The 7,435-nt window shown below is 44.0% G+C and overlaps 1 pseudogene; it reads left to right on the forward strand.

Annotated features, from left to right (window-relative positions):
- The first annotated feature begins 248 nt into the window (after nucleotides 1–248).
- Nucleotides 249–2,353, forward strand: LOC123094798 (cytochrome c-type biogenesis CcmH-like mitochondrial protein; annotated as a pseudogene).
- The last annotated feature ends 5,082 nt before the right edge of the window (nucleotides 2,354–7,435 follow it).

Below are 7,435 nucleotides of genomic sequence, written 5' to 3' on the forward strand. Positions count from 1 at the left end.
CGTCAACAGTTTTTTTAAGATAAAAAATGCGGAGATAGCAATTCATACCTACAGGTTACTATCTACATTTGTAATTTTTTGATTTGGGGAATATGTTGTTTTGCTGGATGGATGGTATGCAACTAGCAGACCAATTTGAATAACAATGGGTTTATAATTGTATATAAACTTTATTCATTAGTTTTTGCATAGTCAATAGGACCACCTATATTTTGTTACAGTTAATACAGATCATATTATCCCGTATCATGGCCACGGAAGAGGACAGCAGCAGCAGATTGTTGAAGACCGTGCAAGAAATATTAGCCACAATGTCCGGTGCACTGAGTGTGGCAGCCAGTCCATTGAAGATTCACAAGCAGATGTTGCGGTTCTCCTTAGAAGGGTGCTTTTCCGTTCTATATGCCTTGTGATGATTAGTTGTTTGACCTTCTCCATCCAGTTAATTGCCAAGCTTTTAGTAGCAGAGATTTTGTTTATTCCTGGTTTTTCAAGTAATATTACCTTTGCTTTGTTGATCTCTTGATCTAAGCCACGCCTAACTAACATTGGAAATTTGATAACACTTGTAACTGAGGTAACATTTGGACCCGAAACCTTGCACTGATCAATAATGACGTAAAATAAAATGTGTTTGATTTAACCATTTGATCAGAAATGGACTAGCCATTTTCTCGTTATTCAAAGATGTTCACAGGCACCCAATAGTTTACTGCAAAGTAACGTTGAGAAACTTGAATGATGTTTGCTATTATAAATATTTATCTGAAAGAAGTCTGTCTGTCTATATGCCCTTTTTGAATGCAACAATGATCTTGGTAATGCCACAGCTGGTTTCGTTCTTGGATTATACATTTATGTTTTTTTTAGTGAGTGTTTCTAAGACTTTGATAATATTCTTGCACTGGTATGCCTTTTCAGCTATCTTAAATTTACATTATCTATTGGTGCACTGGAACACCCTTGTCTGGTGCACAAGCATTTATTTACCCCATGCACAATGTATACATGCAAAATCTAATCTTGAGTTCTTGACATAAATAAATGTACTAATTCTATATGCTTTAAACGATTGAAATATTATTGCCAGACACGCAGTATGTCATGGAAGCTTCATGGCTCAGGTAATCACATCTGTGTAATTTTCTTGCAGCTAATTCGCGATGAAATAAAATCTGGCAAGAGTGATAAGGAGATATAGAAAAAATTAGAAGACGACTTTGGAGAAACAGTTCTATATGCCCCTAAATTTGATATTCAAACTGCCGCTATATGGTTATCGCCGGTGAGCCTAATTGCAAATTTAGCATGCTATTCATGCTTTTATTGTACTAGAAGTAATATTACTTGCACTTCTTAGCACATTATTTGTTCGTTTCATGCATGCATTGTGTACCCTGGACCCTGGTGAACCCATGTATTATCACAAACTTTTGCGTCAAGATGTTGTTCATAAGTAATAGGCAGCATTAACACAAATGCTGATGATTCTCTTTCCTAATTATTGGGTGAATTTGCACTTATGGATGTAAAAATATCTGAATTTCTAAAGAAGCTAATCGATAACTGAGGATTCCAGGTTTCTAGCTAATCCCTTGTTGTATCTCGACTTCCGTATAGAGACAGTCAGACAGTGATGCTTCTTTGAACTGCATTTATTCGTGCTTAGTAAAATAAAATTAAAATCTGCAGCAGAACATGATACAATTGAACACTTCAAATTATTTAAGTATCTAATTCCCTAATTTAAACATTTCATGTACAACTGGGATTCTAGGGTAGGTAGTTCAAAACCTGACATAGTAAATTATGCAGGTCATTGTGGGTGGGGTTGCAGCTGGTGTCTGGGCTTACCAAAAGCATAGGCAAAGGACTAACATTCACATTATGGCTCTGAACCTTGTCCGAGGGGTTCCCCTGACTCCAAGGGAGAAGGAGACGATGATTGACATCCTTACACCGCCTCTTCTAACTAGGAGATGGTGGTGGCCTGTCAAGTGATGTTCATGTCCTGCGATGCAACATATAGTACTAATTTGCAGTGTTAGCATTATATGGATGATCAGGATGGCTGAATTTGGCGCATGGCTTTGGTCTACATCTCACATCCTTGAAGCTTCGGCTACAAATGTTTGGTTTAACCAGATGCTTGGGAGGCCTTTCGCAGATGCTGCAGTTCGCATGCAGGTTGTGGGGTATTGGTAGTTTAAAGAACAGCCTGCTGTTGAAGTGTAGGGGTAGTTGCTTACTTCCCAGGTGTGTTGTTGAACTGACAAACATGTATCGCCGCTACTGATGCTCATGTAGCAGAACTTTGTCCCCAAAATAAGCTACTCGTACGACTTCTTATTTCCTCTGACATCCACTCTAACAAATCCTCTGTATGGTTCTCTGTCCCTAAAATTTTCAGAGGAGCTTCTGAAACAAGCATGTCATCCTCTATATTTGTGGATGGGTAGAGGATCCTCTGTATTTTTCAGCTAATTGACGCCAAGGAAAGTTACCCAACCGCCTGCACTCCTGCCTTGCCGCTCTGTCACGCCAGAGCCCATGTGTGCCGACGCCGACCCTCCCTGGCTGATGATGTCACGCCAGAGACCATGTGTGCCGACGCCGACCCTCCCTGGCTGTCCTGATGCTCTCGCGCCGCCAGTGCTGCTGAACCTAGCCTAATGCCGTCAGCCGCCCCGAGCAGTCCCACCACACCCTCGGGCTCTTTCGCAGATGAGGATGGGTTGCCGCTGCGCTTCTTTTTAGGTGCCGAGGCAGTGGAGCTTGGGGACGGTGTAGAGCCGCTTCGAGGGAGGAACTTGTCGAGGGATTCAGGGAGAGGACCAGCACCACCAGGCACAACTGCAAAGGCAGATGTGATGGTATACATCATATCCGCAAACTCCCATGGTAAGAATTCAGTACTGTATCTTTTTTTAGTCCCATGAGCATTGTTTGAATGAATATGTAATGGATTGATTTTGCGGTGTTCTGTAGCAGGGCAACCTGAAAAGAATTTGGACGCGTGAGAGAGGGTTTAGTGAAAAGAGTTGTCTCTCTCTTATCTTGAGAAGCAAGTTCAGGGTTAAAATGTGAAGACAGTCAGGAATGATAATTAGTAAATCTCACCCTGTGATATCTGTTATATGTCTCTGTAGGAACTTGATGTCTTGCCAATCTTGCGTACCAATTTTTGTATGTCCGGTGCCTTCGTCCACGACATGTCCCCTGGCCTGGCAAGCTTGGTGCGGCGCTTCGTCAACTTCGCCTTCCTCCGTCTACGCATGCCTTGTGCTGACAACACCAGCGTGTGCCTTCGTCTACGATGTGTCCTCGGGGTTGGCAACCCCGGCGCGATGCGTCGTCAACACCATTCTCCTTCCCGGCGCACCACTTCTTCGACACCACTGCGCCCATGACAAACTCGGCGCCTCCTTGCGCCCGCGGCTCCACGGAGACTCCCTCGACACTGGCTACCCCGACTCGACATCGACCACGGCGTTCTTCGCACGACTACCTCGACCACAGCTACACCACCCTACGCTCTCGGCTATGTCGACATCGGCACAAAGGGTTATCATCCGCTTGAGTAACTCGTCGGCTTCCTCTACAGTCAACGCGTCCGCGACGCGACACTGTCCACGACGATCCCGCTACGACTGCGGGGGGATGTCAGCATGTCGGCTGCTACTCTCTCCAGTCTGACCGTCCGCGACGCTCTTGTTGTTCGCAACGCTATCGCTACGACTGCGGGGGGATGTTAGAGATATATTTGGGATACATGTATTTGGTAGTCTAGGATTTGTAATCCGTCTCCTACCTTATCTCCAGGAGAGGCATCTTGCCCTCTAAGTCTTGTACTCAATATATACTCGCCCTCGAGGCTCAATAATACATCCATCATATTCCGTCATAATCCCTCTCTCTCCCTTCTAACACAGATGATGTGGAACTACTCGTCCAATTTCATTTTGGGGATATAAGGGACTGGATTTACATAGAAGGACTTCCAATGATATAAGACACTCAAAATAAGGAAGTTAGAGCATCTCCAACAGCCGCGCTAAACTAGCGCCACACCGTAAATAAGGCCGTTTTAGCGCGCGCGCAACGCGGCGGGTCGCTCCAGCGGGCGCGCAAAAACGGCGCGCGCGCTATAACGAGTTGGGCGCGCGGTCGGAAGCACTATCCCGCACGGTGTATTTCGGGCGCCCGCTTCCGCGCGCGGCACACTCAAGCGCTCACGCCGCACTCTCTCCTCTCCTCCTCCTACGCACCGCGCGCGCCGGCGCCGGCGCCCTGTCACCCATGGACGCGCACACCAGCACCCCGCTCACCCCGTTGTACAGCCGCGACCCCCCCCCCCCCCCCGCCGCCGCCGCCGGAAACCCTAGCGCGGGGAGCGTTGGCATCGCCACCGCCGGAGCTTCACGTGATGCGATGCGTGATGAGGTTAGGGAGGAAGATTCATCTTCGGAGGCGGAAGAATCGTCTTCGGAAGATGAGGACGAAGACGAGGAAGATGATTGATGTGTCTTTCATTTATGTCTTGAACTTTAGTTTGCATTTTGAACTTGGTTGGATGAACTTGCGGGCATGAACTTTTATTTTCATCAACTTGTTTGTGTCAAATTTCACATGTTCATTGCATTTTGATGAATGTTTCAAACTTATTTTGTGTCCAAAATGCCATATATGTTAAATGCCCAGTGAGTGGCGTGCGCTGTATTTTTGCGCGCTGCTGGAGCGGCGCTCGCGCGCTGCATTATAGCGCGGCTGCTGGAGCCAGCGCTGGCGGCCGCGCTAAACCAGCCAAAGCGCGCGCGGCAAACAGGTATTTTACGCGCGGCGCGAAGCGCGGCTGTTGGAGATGCTCTTACAACCATGTCATCCTAGTGCCTGTCGTTGCCGCTTCGCTGCCAAAGCCAGGCTGACATTGTATCCTTTGATCGGGAAGTCATCATGCTAAGATCGAGCTAGACCACGTCTCGCCGTCTCGGAGAAAAAGAAGCCATGGTCGACACCTTGAGCAGATTGAAAATCCTAAAGGCGAACCATATCCTAAATAAAACTCCGGGCATGTTCGCAACAATGGACAATGTTGCATCAGTGAAGAAGTACAAACTGCCGGAGAATAGCCTAGTTGTCGTCGCAAAAAATGGCTAGGGTACATCACCCCTATCCCCGTTGGTTGTCTAATTTTGTGGCTTTGTTTTCCTAACTCAACACGTGGCTATCAAATTATAACAAAATATATATATTTCACATATTATGTTGTACGATTTGTGAGTGCCATGATGGCTAAATACCAACCCCTGGGACGATTGTGAAGGTAACATGTATTGGAATTATATTTCCAATTAAATAAGGGTCAGAAAACTACATGCACCAACCATTCACAACCACTCAAAATAGATTAAACGGATGTTGGATCTATAGCCATTAGATCTCGATCCAACCATCTACACGAATACCCAAAGTGCTATATATGCCCACCCAAACCCTAACGCGACTCAACCCGCAACCCCCACGCCGCATTCTCAGCGCGCTCATCCTTTTCCCCTTATTCCGACCTTCCTCTCATCGCGACACTGTCACCTTTCATCTTCTCCGGCGAGTTTGTCATTCTCTCCGTCAATAGGTCGCAAGCTTATCGTTTGCTGCTAGAGAGGCACCCATCCGACGACATCAGTAACCGGCTTATCTAGCATACACCATGAATTGTATGCACAACTTTTCCGGTGTGTGGAGTGCACATCGTTGTGGTGGAGTGCATTTGATTGGCCGCACCGCGACTTGAAATTTATCAACGGATTTCTCATCTTGGACCGATCGGGAGATAGATGGATCTGGATGATTTCAACATAAGGTAATAAATTTTAGGATATCTATACAATAGTATATCCTTTTGTCTCATCAACATGATTTTTACAAATATATGTGGCATCGAACTTGTTTAGTTGAATCGATCTAAGTATATTTTGTTTTTAATCTAGGTTCAATATGTTTTCTCCTGGCACTAGCAAGTCCTTTCCTTTCCGACCTACCGTCTCCGGCCTAACTCTGCAATTTAATTGGATTGATGTTTAATGTTGTGCTGTTTTGAAGTTTCTGTTCGTGAGATGCACTCTTATCTATAGGACAACATAACAAATAAGAGTGTACCACAAACAGAAACTTCAAAACAGAACAACAATTAAACACCAATAGAACTAAATTTCAGAGTTAGGCACAAGACTGTAGATCGATAGAGACGTTATTCAAATCAGCGGCTTTCCTAGCTTGCGCCAATGCTGAGGAAGATGGATCAGGATGATGTCAATATAAGGTAATGAATTTGAAGGTATCTCTACAATAGTTGACACTTTTATCTCATCAACATGATTTTTACAAATACATGTGCATCGGACTTTGTTTAGTTGAATAGATTTAAGTATAGTTTGTTTCGAATCCAGGTTGAGAATGTTTTTTCCTTGGCACTAGCAAATCCTTTATTTACTCTATGAAAGCACTAGAAAATCATCATAAGGTAATAATTATCATGGTATGTTTGCACTAGCAAATTATTTATTTTATCAACACGTTTTTTTAAAGAACATGCATGATACATAACGTTATTTACTTTTGGATCTAAGCCTACTATGTTTGCTAGTTCAACGTGAGATGGTTCTCTAGTTTTAGTTTGAGCAAGTCATTACCCTCTTTTCGAAAACCAAGTTCGAGTGGCAAACATATTTTTTAGGAAGAGTGCTTAGCGTGTTGGACGATGTGCAATTCTTTCATAGCTCGACTCTCCGTGGCAGACGGGGCAATGGGCCTTGTCATTAGACTAAAGGTTCGCATGACTAAAAGCCCAGCCCGCATCTCGCATCGCATTACCCTGTTTTGGGCTAATTTTTACTATATATTGTGTCTCGTCACATCTATCTATTTATTTGTTTCCTAAAAAACTTTTTTTATTTTGTTACCCTAAAAATCTCTTTATTTATTGTTGGAGGATCGTATTAATTTTCTACCATCAATAATAATCCTGATTTTGCGATGAGATGCAACGAATCCAGGACAACTAGATGTCATTTAACTTCAGGGTAGCCAGCAAATTTAGTGTTGACAGCATCCATGCCATGGTTCTTATCCTTCGTTTGCTAGGACTATATATGATGCAGTTATTGTTTGTGTGTGTGTGTGTGTGTGTGCATGTTTCCACATATGATATTTTATAGAGATTTTTGTTATATATTTGTTTAGTAGGATTCATCGTTGCACAATAGACAATTTTGTGTGTGTCGGGGCGGGGGGTGGAGGTTTGTTTGACCACGGTAAAATAATCGTTAATGTAAATTTATGCACGGTAGTTTCTGTTAAGTGCTCGGTATACAGGTAGACCTTCCATATAAAAAAAGGCCAAGAAATATTCATTGGTATATTTTCTAATGTCTAGATA

This window comes from Triticum aestivum, chromosome 1B, assembly GCF_018294505.1.
Source record: "Triticum aestivum cultivar Chinese Spring chromosome 1B, IWGSC CS RefSeq v2.1, whole genome shotgun sequence".
NCBI lineage: Eukaryota > Viridiplantae > Streptophyta > Magnoliopsida > Poales > Poaceae > Triticum > Triticum aestivum.